Consider the following 16,220-nt stretch of genomic DNA (forward strand, 5'->3'; position numbering starts at 1 on the left):
AGCAACTGCCATATGGGGTGAACTCAAGAATCTCAGTCATAAATACACACAAATTGAAGGAACTGAAAATGCAATAGTTAAAGAAAGTGAAGAGCTATTACAATATGAAAAGACAGAAAATGAACAAGTATTCTGAATTTATGTATTGTTGGTGCCCAACACCATTACAATCTGGAGATTTATTGACCTATTTCTTTCCCCAAATAAGTATGCAGATCTTCATTTAATAAGATCTGCCCCGTTCATACCCCCACAAGGTAAAACCCATGGGGAAGGGGCTAGAAATCTCCTGTGAAGTCTCCTCCTGGGGATCTTCCCAGACCATCTGGTGGAACCAGATTTTGCACCACTCCTTGCAGAAAAGACACACAGGCCACCCCAAAGCTAGATAAATGTCCAGAAATCCACAAGGATCTCAGGGCCTTTTACCTCTACACCAGCTCTAGCTAGTCCCCAATAGCCTTATCTCACCCCAACTCCTGAGCATTATGGTTTCTTTGGAGCTGCACTAACATGGACTTCCCTGGCATGCAGCTGTCTCTGGGACACCCAAGAGGGGCTCCGTGGAAAAAATAATATACTTGTCTGACTTGTTCTTAAAAAAACCCAGTGATGGGGATTCCACAGCCTCCCTTGGAAGCCTGTTCCAGAACTGAACTATCCTTATAGTTAAAAAGTTTTTCTAATATGTCACTTGCTGAAGATTAATCCCATTACTTCTTGTCCTACCTTCAGTGGACATGGAGAATAATTGATCACTATCCTCTTTATAACAGCCCTTAAGATATTTGTAGAGTGTTATCAGGTCCCCCTCAGTCTTCTTTTCTCAAGAATAAAAATACCCAGTGTCTTTCTGGGTATTACTGTTAGGCTGACTGGCCTGTAACTCCCTGGGTCCTCTTTATTCTCTTTTTTAACAATAGAGACCATTTGCTCTTCTGTAGTCCTGTGGGACTTACCCATCCTCCATGAATTCTCAAAGTTAATCACTAGCTGTTCCAAGGTTGCTTCAGCTAGTTTCTTAAGTACCCTAAGATGAATTTCATCAGGCCCTGCCAAGCTAAATACATCTAACTTATCTAAAAATTCTTTAACCTGATATTTTCCTACTCTGGGTTGTGTTCCTTCCCCCTTCTTTTAATATTAACTGGGTTAAGTACCTGGTTACCATTTCGGTGAAGACTGAAGCAAAGTAAGCATTAAATACCTCAGCCTTTTGTTGTTAACTGTTATTGGCTCTCCTTCCCTGCTAAGTAATGGGTCTATACTTCCTTTCATCTTTATTTTGCTCCTCATATATTTATAAAACCTCTTCTTATTGTCCTTTATGTCCCTTACTAGGTGTAACCATTTTTGTACCTTTGCCTTTCTGATGTTATCCCTGCATGCTTGTGCTATTGTTTTGTACTCCTCCTTAGCAATTCGTCCATGTTTCCACTTTTTGTAGGATTCCATTCCGATTTTCAGGTCATTTAAGACCTCCTAAGGCCTCTTACTATTCACTCTATCATTCCGTCACACTGGGATAGTTTGCTGTTGTGTCTTTAACATTCTCTCTTTGAGAATCTGCCAGCTCTCCTGAACTCCTTTATCCCTTAGATTTTTTCCCCATAGTACCTTACCTCCAGTTCTCTGCATTTGTTAGTCTGCTTTTTCTAAGCCCAATGTCCTTATTCTGCTGCTCTCCTTCCTTTCTTTAGAATCCCAAAATCTATCATTTTATTACCACTTTCACCCAAATTGCCTAATATATCTGTTTGGAAGGAACTGTTCTCCATCACCTTTAATCAGTCGCTGTCACAGGCATCTGCTTATGAGTGTCTTCTAGGGACCAGTTGCAATTGGGCCTGTCATGTTAACACAGTTGGAAAAAGGGGAGTACCCGCTCCCCCAGGACTCTAAGAGTGGTAGAAACACAGGGTTCCACCCAGAGAGGAATGAAGATAGGGAAACCTATCACCTGAAGGATGAACAAGTGAGGGACTGTGTCACGGGGTCACCCACCACACTTGCACCTCCTGCTGGGTGTTTTGGGAATTAGCTCAGTCCTAGTGGATGCACCCTTGGGTGGTGCTGGCTCTCCCATCCTCACCACCATCTGCAGACCCATTACAGCTCCTTTCTCTCAGCGTCTGCTTCGTGGCACAGCCCTCCGGCTGTGTCACCATCTGGTTGCCCCCTCCCCCCTTCTGGGGGGCTCCTCCAATAAGAGTCCAGCCACTTCTCACAGTGGGTTGGCAGTCCACAGCCGGGCCGCTCCTTCAGCAGCTAGTCGGGGGAGGCCATGCCCGCCCACTACTCTGGGCCCGGCCCAGGGACCCTGCAAACTGCAGCTTCCTGCTGCCTCTTCCTTCCTGCTCACTGTCTCTATTCCCTGGGCCACTTTCCTCACAGCCTCAGTTCTTTCTGCTCCTGCCTCTGCGTCTGTTTTCCAACCTACTTAGATGGCCCAACCAGCGCAGTCGTCTTTGCTTGAGCAGGGCTGTCACACTTGGTAAATTTGCCTTTTGAAGAAACTCTACATTGGTGACTTTATCTTGCCATTTGGTGTTGAGTATGTGGCATTTGTCACAAATGCACAAACTTCTTATTTGTCTGTAAATCTAAATGGGGGCTAGCATTTTAAAAAGCAGTATTTCGATCTGCTGGTAAAATGTTTGCCTCTGTGTTGTATTTCTAGATACATCTTCCTGCTCAGGTTTTTTTTTTTTTTTTTTTTTTTTTAAGATTCACTAAGGCCTTGATCATGCAGCAAACTCCATGTAGGCAGACTCTGTAGGCTTTGACCACAAGGGAAATTGCAGGACTGAGACTGAATTATTTTTGTAACTGTTCTCCTAAATTCCTGAATATACCTTTATCTACAGATGCTATTTGATTAAAATTAATATGCAAAGAAATATTTTTCTTTTATTTCCAGGATTTGGAGGGAAACAAGCTCACAACTTCATTGTTAGTTTTTCAATTACACTTGAAATGCTACATGGATTGTTTATTTTGAGACACTTCCTTGTACCTTTCTTTCCTGTCAGACTTTATGGCTGATAGAAAGGGAGGTTGGACTTGGTATGCATGGCATTTGTCTAACCAGATACAAAGTACATATATTCACTGAACAACAAAAGATTTTAATCTTTTAAGAATGTATTTAGGTTTTTTATGTACTCACTTTTATTCCTTTGCATACCACCATTGAAAACAACAAGCAGGAGTGCAGTATTAAAAAATGTAAACCTATTACACTAAAAAATTCAATTAAATAAGTTACATCTTGCTGGAGAGGAACCTCCATATAGTGGGGTTAAAAAGCTCTGCAGCACTTAATAGTCGAGTAATAAATGGGATAAAGGACAGGTGCTTGGGTAATTGTTACTACACTGCCTCACTGAACACGGGGCTCATAGAACCTATTACTTCAAAGGCAAAATGGCAGGAGTTTGTTAGGATCCTTTCCAGCTGGCCAATGGCTTCTTTATGTCTAACAGGTAAATCTGAGAGAAATGCAAAAAAGTTGACCACACTGCTTCAGAGTTGGCCTCAAGTGACACAGGAGTGACTCCAAAAGACAGCACAGGCACACGTTCATAACACGAATGACTTAGAGCCTGGTTTTAAGGCATATTGAGCACCAAAAACTCCAGATGCACATGCTCAACACCTCTGAAAATCAGGCACCTATTTTGCTGGGATGGAGCAAACACTGGGGTATATTCTGCTTTCTGTTACTCTTCTGCAGCCCTGTTGATGTCAAGGGACTGCATAGATGTAAATGAGGATTTGACCTGGAGTGTTTTGAAGCAATTCAGCATTAAGGAATTGACAGGTAACTGGATCAAAGAAGATTTGATATAGTCCTGTGAATTGTGTGTTAGAAGTATATCTGACTATATTATTATTAATTTTTTGTGTTACCATGGTGCCTAGTCATGGTAAGGATCCCATTGTGCTAGGGTCTGTACAAACACAGAACAAAAAGATGGTCCCTTCCCCCAAAGAGTTTATAATCTAAATAGGTTAGACATAACTTTGATTTGCTTCTGTTATCTAACAACTCTATTCAAAACATATGAACAGGAACTGTGTACGTACAGTACTGGAACTAAATAGGCTAAGCTAAAGTATTCTGTAATATGTCAATCATGTTTGTCTTAACAAAGAAACAACCACAACTGGAGTGTCACCTCCAAGTCATGACACTACTGTAAAAAGTTGCAGCACTCAACATAATACATCACAAAGGGTAGAAGAAGTCATCCACAAAGAGTAACTGAGATAATGCAGGTGAACATCACCAAAGATCATCACCTTCACCTGTTCTGATGCATTTTTCTCTTCTATCCTTTTTTAACATTGGATAACGTGTTTTATTCCCTACTGGAGTTAAGACTACAAGCTGGAGTTAAAAGAGAGATTTAGATTGTTCAGCCACTTGAAAATTCAGAAGCAACAATAGTTTCATTGGGTGACAAGAAGACTGAAGACTTCTTTCACTGACTACTGCACCAGCACAAAATTTTCCCTTAAGACTTTTTAAATTCACCAGATATCAAAAAGAGACTTGTTACTTGAAAGTCATCTTTGTACATTATCTTTTCCAAACCATATAAGAGCTTCTTCTTATCAAATGTATTTGACCAACATAGGAAAATGAGAACTAACATACTGGCTCAGACCAGGGCAGTGTCCTGTCTCCAGCAATGGTGAGCACCAGCTGCTTTAGAGGAAGGTTTGAGAAACCCTGCAATCAGCAGTTATATAGTCCAAAAAAGTTATTTGGTCCAGAAGCCAAATCACAATTAGACCTCAGATTATTTGGCAATAATTATTTCTATTAGTGACTTGTCTGTACTGAAGATAATGGCATGGCATGGTACCTTGCTCGCTTATTCTGATTTTTCATTTAGCTGTTTGTAAGAGAGTGGTAGTCTGTGGAACTCTGTTTAGGGAGGCAAGGTTCCTCTGAGTTGTCATCTTACTAGTTGTTTGAACCCTGTATGAAAATTAAGAGGGATTACAACTGATTCATACCAACAGGTAGATTCAATCAGATTCAACTAGGCTATAAGGGTCTGATCCAACTCTCACTGAAGTTGATGGGGGAGTCTTTCCAGTGACTTTAATGGAAGCAGGGTCACTCTCAAAGATAATGGTGACATTGGGGATATGTGAATTCCATGTCCTTGTGCAACCTAATTTAGGAGCTTTCATCCTGCCAAAGGCCTAGTTCAAGAAGTCTTCCAATCAAGAATTTGCTAGAGAGGTTAACGACTTTGTTCCAAGTGTCAAACTTTGAAATGGAAATTGTTGGAGAATCTGCAGGAAGTTGAGTTTTTCTGTGGTGATGGAGATCAGATGGCATTTACTCTTCATCATTTGATTGCTGTTTCTTTAGTTCCTGTGTTATTAGGCCTGGTTCTGAACATCTTAATTAGGCAAAACTCATACTGAATCAACAGACGTTTGACCTGAGTAAAGCACACAGGTTTGGGCCTGGAATTTGTCAATGGTGTGAATAAATTGATCTTGCTTTGTTACCCAGATGAATGTTGTTTGTATATAAAGGGTATAGCAAGAAGGGGTCGCAGCTTGATTTGATTTATCTCTATGGAATACTAGAAGACAGACAATGAAGGGATTAAAATGCATAAATAAATCCTCCAAAATTTGTATCGGGGCGGCAAATTCAGTACTTTCAGAAGGTATTTATAATATGCTTAAAATAAAATAGATCTAAAAATAACAAGTATATGTTAAATGAAGCACTGGCTTAACTTAATGACACAAAAAGCATCTATATGGTTTATAGTTCTTGAACATATTTTCCTCCATTATTTGTAGCATTCGTGCAAGGTTCATGCACTTGGCAACATTCAGGGCACACCCGAAGTGTTGTGTAGGAGCAGTGCACACACGGCTCCTCTCAAGGGCATGAACCTTGGAATCTCGCCCGGATGACATGAACTGTGGGAAGCCTCCCAGGACTGGGCTCAAGGCCCGAGAGCAAGGAATGCGGTAGATAGAAATTGGTAAATAAGAATATTATACAAAGCCAGTGTATTCCTTTTATCTGTTGGAGTATGTAATGCGTGGGGGGAGAGAGAGAAATAAAGGAGAGGGTGGAAAAGCTGACAGGCGGACCAGGCCGTCGGCAGACCAGCCTGCTTGCTTGCTTAAAGCTTGTCCTGTCTTGTATTTGAACCGCAACAATTATTTACTTGAGTTTAGATTTCAGTTACCATACAACAACTGACATCAAATACTCATGAGGTGACAATCTATTATACCAGCTCTAACCCACCATCTTTAAGGTAGGTCACATCCCGGAGTTGAACTAGCATGAAGCAGTCACTTAAAAATGGGTGATAATTAGATCTGGGTGAAAACTACCAATTGTTTTGCTGGAAATATTTAACGGTTTGTTCTTTTTAAAAAAAAATCTAAAATTTCCCATAAATGTGCATTTTTTATGGAGAAACTGGAAAATTTTCCATTTTTGAAAAGTATTTTTGGTAAAATAATTGTATTTTGAAAATCAGAACCTGAACATTCTCACAAAAAATCAAAGATTTTACAGAAAATATTTCCATTTGTTTTTTTTTTCATTGAAAAACTACAATACTTTGACCAAAATGAAAATTTTCTGCAAAAATTTCATTTGGTTGAAAAGACACTTTTCTGTACTTTTGAAAAAAAAAAAAATTAGCAGCTGTAGTGGTAAAACTTTCCTAACTCACTAGAGTGGTGCTAGACTTAACATTTGTAAAACACCTGCAGAGCCTCAGACAAAAGGTGCCAAAGCAATCCAAAGCAACAATAACAACTAGCTTTGTCAATTTCAGCTTACTCTTTGACCCTATGATCCTGATATTTCTGCCTCTTTCCACTGTTCCAAGCACAAGGATCTTGAAATCATTTCCCCATGATGTCCAATTGTTTCCAAACTTCAAGCATCACTACAGGTAGCAATGAAGCAGGAAGTCTGCAACAATACAACATAGGATAAACTATCTTAAGAGGGAAGAAGTGTTGAATATAAGTAAAGAGGGTGCTTCAATAATGTGTCTGCTCAACCCATATGAGGCGACTAAAACTCTAGGAACCATTCAAAGTTGGTATTCTGTGGTATAATATTCCTGGCTTGTCTTTGAAAGACCAGCGGTTTCACTTTACACCAGGGTCTATATTTCAAGCTGTTCTCTCCTGTCTGCCTCACAAGTGGAGACAGACAGAGCCATCTGTAATACACAGATTCTCTTTAGAGTATCATGTTCCCTAGAATCACTTCTAGAGAGGATAAGCTCTATATCAATTCAGGAAAAATACTTGGGCATCATTGTTTACAGCTCAATGAAGATTGCTGTTCAATATGCAGCAGTGGTCAAAAAATTCAACAAGAAATTAGACGTATAAGGAATGGGATAGAGAATAATATGTAAAATATTTGTCATTACATAAATCAATTGTTTGCTCTCACCTGTAATACTGTTTTCAGTTCTAGTCATCTCATCTCAAAAAGAATATAACAGAAATAGAGGTGTTTGAAAAAGGGTAACAAGATTGATTGTGGGAATGGAAAGACTCATAAGAAGATAGATTTAATAAATTGGGACTGGTTACCTTACAGAGGAAATGGACAAGATAAAAGTATGCAAAACAATGAAAAGTATAGAGAAAGTAGATCAGGAACTTCTAGTCAGTTTCCTAATACAAGAATGGGGCATCCAATGAAACTGAAAGGTTGCATACTCAGTATTTACTTATAAATACCTTTTCCAAATAAGAAGTGTTAGCCTGTGAAACTCATTGCCACAAGATAGTTATGGTGCAGGAGTTTAACGGTGTTTTTAGAAGATCAGACCTTTACATGGATAAAAAGAATATCCAATTACAATAGCAAACATTAAAAATAAGAGTTTTAAGAATGGATAGAAATGTTCATTCTTCAGGGCAGAAGCAACCTCTAACTGTTTGGAGTTAGGAAGAAACTTCCCTGTGGGCAGATTACCTCAGAACTGCCTACTGCCATTTTTCTTACACCTTTCTTGGATGTATCTGATACTGGCTGTGGTCTGGGACAAGTTACTGGATCCAGTAGGGCAGTTCTTACATTGCTAAATATAATTAAATGAAACAGCATTATAGCATTATTACTGTTATATAGATCAGGAAACATGAACTAAAATGGGAATATACAGCAAACACTTTACTAAAACTGTCTAATATCTTCTTGCTTTTGAAAGTCTGTTTTAGAAAACATAAAGAATACAATTAATCTTATATGTGAGCTGAGCTCAATGCAGGGATCAAATGGTGGCAGAAATTTGGCTTTATGCCTCCCATATTTGAGGGCTGCCACAGACTGAAGATAAGGCAGACCTCTGGACTGGTCTATCGTGCACTCCAGATACACAACCACTAGGAGCTGTTCCAGCTGTTGGAAATAGATGGGGCAAGCCAGCATCTGTCTAATCTGTTTGGGTGTGGGATGCTGTAAGGACAAATGTCCTATGTGTACCTCTTTCCCAACAGGGACAAAAAAGCAGAGGGACTCCTGTCTTAAAGGTAATGTGTCCCTCTTCAGCGCCTGACCCTGACCATAAAAGGATGGAGAGTTCTTTGACAAGGAGTACACCTCCAGCTGCTCCAGCTCAAAATCAAAGCCTGGAAAAAAGATATGCTCCTCTTCTTTTCTTGCAGCCTCCTCAAAGCAGGGTAAGATATCTTCATCTCTGAGACTAGCAAACTATTTAGTTCTCATACTTCATCCCAAAAAAGGGACAAATCATCTAAAAAGTCCTCTGGTACCATGTTGAAGTCTGGTTATAGACACCGACATACACTAGTAGTGTACATGTCGGCACCACCAGCTCCAGCTCCAGAGGGGCTGTGAAGACCAGTGCCTTCATCTTCTCTAGCAAATGCTACCCCGGCACTGCTAAGCCCTGTACCACTTGCACTATCTGAGGAGCACTTATCTCCCATACTGGTATAGTTCATGCCACAGACATTCTTTGCAGCAAGAGACCTATTATGCTTGATTCTCCATTACTGCACCATCCAGTACCAAGAGAAACAGCTACATCTGCAACAGCACCATTGAGACTGACTACCTCCCTCTGTTCTGTTGCCTCCACCTATTTTATCGGCATGCCCTGTAATATATGTACCATCAGCACAAGCTGAACACCCGTCAGCTTTTTGCCCTCCACAGCTGCCTCCTTCAGGGCCAATAGAGCCAGATTTGACGTTGGTACTACCCATGCAACAGCATGCATCACCAGTGTTGAGGTCTTCACTGACACCCATTGAGGAAGCTCCTCCATTCCTGAAGAGAGCTCCATCTCCTCCTCTTCAGATTCAGAGCATGACAGACCTATTTCTCCCGTGAGAGCTTTCAGGTCTCCTATAGGTCACGCTTTAGGGACAAACTCACACTTGTGGTACAGAAAAAGAACACTACTCCTATAAGGATGTTCGTTTGGTGTGTACCACCACAGGCAGTACAGAGAATGTAATGTCCACCCTGGCCATACTGGGCACCCTGGGCTGCTCCCAGAGTCCAGATTCCAATCTGCAATGCTGTCTAGAGAACATCAACATCTCTAGCCTCTGTTCCTGTCAGGAAAGAACCCCTTCCAGTTCAATGACCTTCCCCAGCTTTGGAACCAACTGAAGAAGAGGAATTCAGGGAGGAACCAACATATCTCCCCCCACTACCTATCTTCATCTTTCCCTAATGATGCCCTTACACCACAGTCTTCTTTATCTCCTCATTAAGACTTTCAGGTCTTTCAAGATCTTATGATGAAAGTGGGTATGCAGGCAGAGGCTGTGAAGCCCAATCTGCACAAACTTTTAGACATTCTGTAGGCTCCAACCTCTAGAAGGGTTTCCCTTCCCATTAATGAGGTGCCTTTAGATCCAGGTAAAATCCTTTCACAGATCCTAGTTTCTATACTACCCACTGCCAAATCTGTGCACAGGAGATAGTCAAATTCCTGCTGGAGAACTTGATTTTTGTCACCCACTCTGATGGTAGTTATGGCAGCTAACAAATGCCGAAGGCAGTCTGATCCTAAGGCTACCCCGAAAAGATTAAAAAAACACAAGAGACTGAACCTACACGGAAGGAAGGGCTATACCATAGTGTTCAAATGATGATATCAAATTATGAGGTATTGCTTTCCAAGTATGTTAATTAATTGGTCAGCAATTGCAAAATTTGTGGACAAATTGCCTTAAGAATACAAAGACCAGTTTATGGCAATAGTCTCCAAAGGACACCTCATAGCCCACATATCTCTTTAAGTGGCCATTGATGTGTAAGACATTGCTTCACATTCCATTGCTATGGCCATTTCAATTAGATAACTTTTCTTGGACGCAGGCCTGAAACATACCTGAAGAGCTTCAAAATACAACCAAAGACCTTCCATTTGAACTGTTTTCACTGTTTTCACACACAAAAAATGATTAGGCCATGTGCACATTAAAGGACTCTTGTGTGACTCTCTGCTGTCTGGGAATTTACACCCCTATGGCAAAAAGGAAACAGTTTAAAACCTCAAACTCACTACAGGACTTCCTTTTACCAAAGATCCCAGGATGTCTCTAAAAAATAGGTCTAAGAGTCCTAGACATCAGCTGTCAGATTTGTCTACTGCAGGCTCATCTCACCAAACTTCTACTACATCAAAACAATCATGTACTGTTTTCATAGAGGACAGCACACCAACCAGAACACATCTCTTATTTGAAACCCTCTTTTGAAAATGCCTCTCTCTCTCTTTTACAGTGCATGAATGGAGATTACATCATATAAGTGTGTGCTCAGCACTGTGAAGGAGGGATACATCATCCAGTTCCTTCCCTTTCCCCCACCCACCTACCCCATCTCTTGAGGCTGTTTTACATCAGAAAGTGCAGCCTTTTTGAAACTGGGCACAACAAAGGAAGTTCCCTACCAACACAAGGCTTTTATTCCCATTAACTGATTCTTCCCCCCAAAAATGGTCTAAGGCCCATTTTGGATTTGAGAAAACAGGAAAGTTTCCTCAAGAAAATCAAATTCAAGATGGTTACCCTTGCACCTATTATCATTTCCCTGGAGAATGGAGGTTGGTATGCGTCCCTCAATTTGGAAGACACTTTCACATGACAATGCATCCTGGCCACAGAAAGTATCTCTGATTCATAGTGGGGAACATTCACTACCAGCATATAGTGATCTCCTTTGGTCTTTTTTCAGCCTGCAGGTGTTCACTAAGTGTATGATAGTAATAGCGGCCATTTGTCATTCCAGCTTTCAAATATTTTCTTATCTGGACATTTGGCTAGTCTGAGGAACATCAAAGGATCACATCTCAAAGAGCATCTTCATCATCGGAGATCTGCTCTCTCCTCTGGGGTTAAAGTTAAATGCAGATAAATCAATATTACTACCAACACAACAAATAAAATCCATATGGGCAGATCTCCAGGCCATGTCAGCAATGGCTTATCTCCCAACAGATAGGTTTCAATCCATACCCATCCTTTTCAAAAACCTCAAGTCTGATCTAGGACAACTGTGTGTTCTTGCCTCCAGCTCTTGGGGCATATGGCCTTATGCATGTATGTGACTCAGCATTCCAGACTTTACTTGAGGTGTCTGAAGACCTGGCTTCTCTCAATTTACCATCCAAGCAGACACTCTCTGAACTCGTTTGTGTACCTGCTTAAGTGCTTCAGTCCATGAATTGGTGGATGGATCCCCAGAATGTCTTCAGAATGGCACCTTTCTTGCCACCAGAACCAACCTTGACTCTTGTAAGAGATTCTTCCACCAAGGGCTAAGGTGCTCATCTGGAATGTATTCAAGCTCAGGTGTTACCGACAAAGCAGGAGGCAATCCTGCATATACATTGGGGCTTCAAGCCTGCAAGACATTTACCACCATCAGAAACCAGGGGTTCAAGTTCTTACCAACAACACCATTGCTATGTTTCATCAGAAAAAAAGCAGAGAAGTATGAAGTTCAGCTTTGCCAAGAAGCAATTCCTTTGTGGAACTTCTGCAGAAGAAACAATATTTTGCTAAAGGCTTTTCATCTGCTGGGGTGAAAAATATTTACTGCAGAGTCTCTCAGCAGACACTTTGTATACCATCATGAAGGAGATTCTACAAGGGATTTTCCAGCAGTAGGAATAACTAATAATAGAACTCTTGTGACAAACCTGAAGAGCAAATGCAGGAAATTCTTCTCCATGGCAGGTCTCAGCCTGGGCTCCATATTGGATGTTTTTCTTCTTTCTTTGTCAAGACATCTACTGTATACACTCCCTCCAATTCCTCTAATTCTCAGGGTAATCAGGAATCTGAAAAAGACAACCATATGCCGCCCAAGGCAGAACTGGCATTCAAACCTGCATCAACTCTCAATTTGGCCAAGCTCTACCTCTGGTCAAGGATCTCTTGTCTCAGAACCAGGGCAAAGCACTGCATCCCAACCTGCAATCTCTATTCCTCAGGTCTTGGATGATCTCTGACAGAATAATACAGAAAAATCTGTTTTCAGGATGTCCAAGCCATTTTGATCAACAGCTGAAAGGACTCCACCAGAGCCAGTTATGCGGTGAAATGGGGAAAAAAAATTGGTCTGGGCTGAACTGCACAGAGCGCAGACCGATATTGGACTACCTATTACATTTGAAATCATCTGATCTTTCAATTAGTTCAGTGAAAGTCTAGTTAGCAGCCATTTCTGCACTATACCTGCCTGTGGATAGATTTGCAATCTTTTCACATCCCTTAGTAAATAGATTTCTAACAGGACTTAAACGTGCTTACCCTCCTATTTCTGATCCAATACCTCTATGGATCAGAATTTAGTATTGTCACAGTTAATGGGCCCCCTGCTTTGTATCTTTCACAACAGCATCCTTATCACTGCTATCAATTAAAACAGCATTTCAGCAGTGCAGGATACAGGTCCCCCTGTGGATAGCCCTAGCCTTCTGGAAATCCACTTTGGGTAAGCTCCACAGCTTTGTCTGTGAGAGGGCAAAACCTGCCTCATTGGGTGGTGTAGGAGGATCTCCACCAGGGGATCCTCACATAGGTTGTCTTCTCCTGAGCCACCAGTTTTTGCCTCAGGAGGGGATGATCTGGCCCTTTGTTTGAAACTCACTGTCTGAGCCAAAGACAAAACCCAAATGAGTAGGATGTAAAATATAGTCTTCCCTAGTTGCATTTAACTTCCAACTCTCCTTTCAGTTTAACCTACCATCTGACCACTTCCCCATTATACAACTCCCCTATTTACATAGAAAGTAAGCGGAGAGTCACATGAACTCCTGAAGCCACCTCTAAAACATCTTTGGATTTTATAGACAAGCTAACATAGACACAAAGGCATCCATTATCTAGCAACCCAGTATAGAACCTTGTATTTTTAATATGACATAAAAACAATTAATTGACAATATTAATGAGCTAGAAAAAAATAGAATCAAAGAACCCCAGAGAAGGAGGGAAATTAGGTTGTTTAATATTTCAAATTAAATGTTTAAAATTGTAAAATAATTCATTTACAAATAATTCCTAAGGAATTTTTCTGTGTTACATCAAATGTTATATTTAATCAATAAAATACCACATTTTTATTTTTTGAAATGCATATTTTATTTTCACTAAGACAATTCAGATGGTGTGGTAATGTGCCTTTGCCCATTATACAGTTGAGGTGTGCATTAATCAACACTATCTCATGGTCTACCTGGCCTTGGCCTTATTGCTTAAATGCAGGTTTACTAGAGGATCTATAACAATAAGGAATCAAGCTGTGTCTCTGAAGCTGCCCTGCAATGGATAACGTTATAGGCAGGGGACATCTTTGTGTGTGTGCAGTTGCTTTTAGTGTTGTAAAAAAAACATCAAAAAAATCAGTAGTGTATAAAATCTAAAATAAATGAATGTATAGAATTATGCAATGCCATAAAGCTTTCTGCAGTGAATATAATGCAAAAGTCATGTAAACAGTGCCATCTAATGCTTTGTTTGAAATTAGCATGCACTAGTTTTCATGAAGCTGATGTGTGGAACATGAGTTGTTCATGTCATTGTAGAGTACATGTCTGATAATTATTAAAGACATCTATATTATATTACATTTATTGATGGAATCCTGCACTGTCACAATTAAAGGCAGAGATGCTTCCATTTTAAACATATTTTTCAAAAGTATACAGCACCAGAAAATGTTTTTGTTAAGGCTTCAACTTGGCTTACATGTGGCATACAATTTTCTAAAAAAAACTACTGCAGAATTTGAGCTATAGAAATAAAAATTGGAAAATGACAGGTAAATATGTGGATAGAATGGAAGAAAGGAGGAGGTAGGACCAAAGCAGGAAAGCAGGGAACACTGAAGCAGTTAAGAGTCCTGTATCACACCATTAGTTAATTATGAAAACTAAAACACAAACATGTAATAATATAGAAAAGCTATTTACTGATCCCCTGCCTCCCTCACTTTCCTCATTTCCTTCTCCACCCCCACCATACAAACAATTTTTTCTCCATTCTTCCTATTTGAATTATTTCCCACTATTGGATCAATATGTTCAGGAAAATAACCCTCATGAAATTTGATACAGAATGATAAGCTTCAAGGAATTTGAAACCACCTTATTGCATTTAATAGGGAAATATCCTTCCTATAGAATTCTATAGAATGAAAAAAATAGTTAAATGTTATAGGACTTTTTCAATAAAGGAGAAAAAAAACTCTAGTGACAATGAAAACTAAAGATGGTCATTGCAATAAAATTCTAGGTTATGTTGTATGCTGCTGTAAATAAAAGCCTCAGCCACAGGCTCATGGTCTTTAACCTCAGTGCGGTATATGCAGCATTAATGAACCCCATAAAATAGTCCTGAGTGTCTAATTGCTAAAACTCCATATTTTAACCTGTGCTATTCAAGTAATTCAGAGAGTCTCCAAACAATGATCTCTGTTCCATGTTACTAGAATCTATGTTGCAATACTTAAAGGAAATGAGACAACATTTAATCAACTGTAATTCTGGATCACCTTGCTTTTGTGGGTTTAAGTTGTATGTGTACTGTAACACAAAATTCTGTCCTTAGATCTGCATTACAGATCTCTATTCCAGTATTCTGCTCTCTTTACACCTGCAAAACTCCCACTGCTGTCAATTGAAGAGCCACACTTATATAGAAAGCAAAATGTCAGATTTGGCTTAAGATCCATCATGTGGATCTGACAGTAAAATTTTGCTCTTGCTGCTACATTTGTAAAGAATTGTGGGTAATTTAGCTGCGCAAGTCCCATTATCATCAATTTGAGCCAAACAAATTAATCAATTTGCTCCAATTTAAAAAGGTAGGCATTGAGCTATTACTAACTATAGCTGGCATGTGACTTGATTATTGACAGTTATAGATCGAGATACACGCTCAGAAGCAAAAGAAATCAAAGAGTAAAGCTGCACAATGTTGCTTAAACAAGCAACACATAATTTAAAGTGAATCAGTCAACTAATTAATAGATCAATAAATAATTTTAATAGCTCATAAAACTAGAGTCACACACTTTGCTTCTATAGGCTGAGTTCATTGCACACACTAGCTCCTTGTGTCCCCCTATTCCCTGGCAAACGGTGCACATAGGGTTGCCAGGTGTCTGGTTTTTGACCGGAAAGTCCACTCGAAAAGGGGACCTGGCAGTGCCCAGTCCGATTTACCAAAAGTCCAGTTACCACAGAGTGGGTGGGGGAAGTGGCAGCCTGTTGCCTGACCTTCAAGAGGCAGCTCCCGTGGCAGCACACATGTACTGGTTTGGGCAGCCTCTTTGAGGAGCACGGTTTGCAGCACTGTGATGGAGGACAGAGTGTGGGGCCCATGGCGAGTGCGGTAAGGGGCTCTCAGTAGGCACGGAACGTTCCCCGGGAGGGAAGGAATGCGAGCTGCCGCACCTATCCGTGCTTCCCCTGGCCATGCTCTCAGGCAGCTCCAGGGCAGGGATGGCTAGAACAGGTGGGGAAGGGGGCTGCTGGGGAGGCAGCGCAGAGGGAGGTGGAAGTCTGCAGTGCAGGAGGGCCACAGCCTAGCTCACTCGTGGGGCTGCTTGGCTGCTCTCGTGCAGCCACAGTGCTGTTCTGACCTGCAGTCCCAGGTGGCCTGCTGGAGCTGGGGTTTGCAAGTTCCTTGGGACTCCT

Source organism: Natator depressus, chromosome 1 (genome assembly GCF_965152275.1).
Source record: "Natator depressus isolate rNatDep1 chromosome 1, rNatDep2.hap1, whole genome shotgun sequence".
In the NCBI taxonomy this organism is placed as follows: Eukaryota; Metazoa; Chordata; order Testudines; family Cheloniidae; genus Natator; species Natator depressus.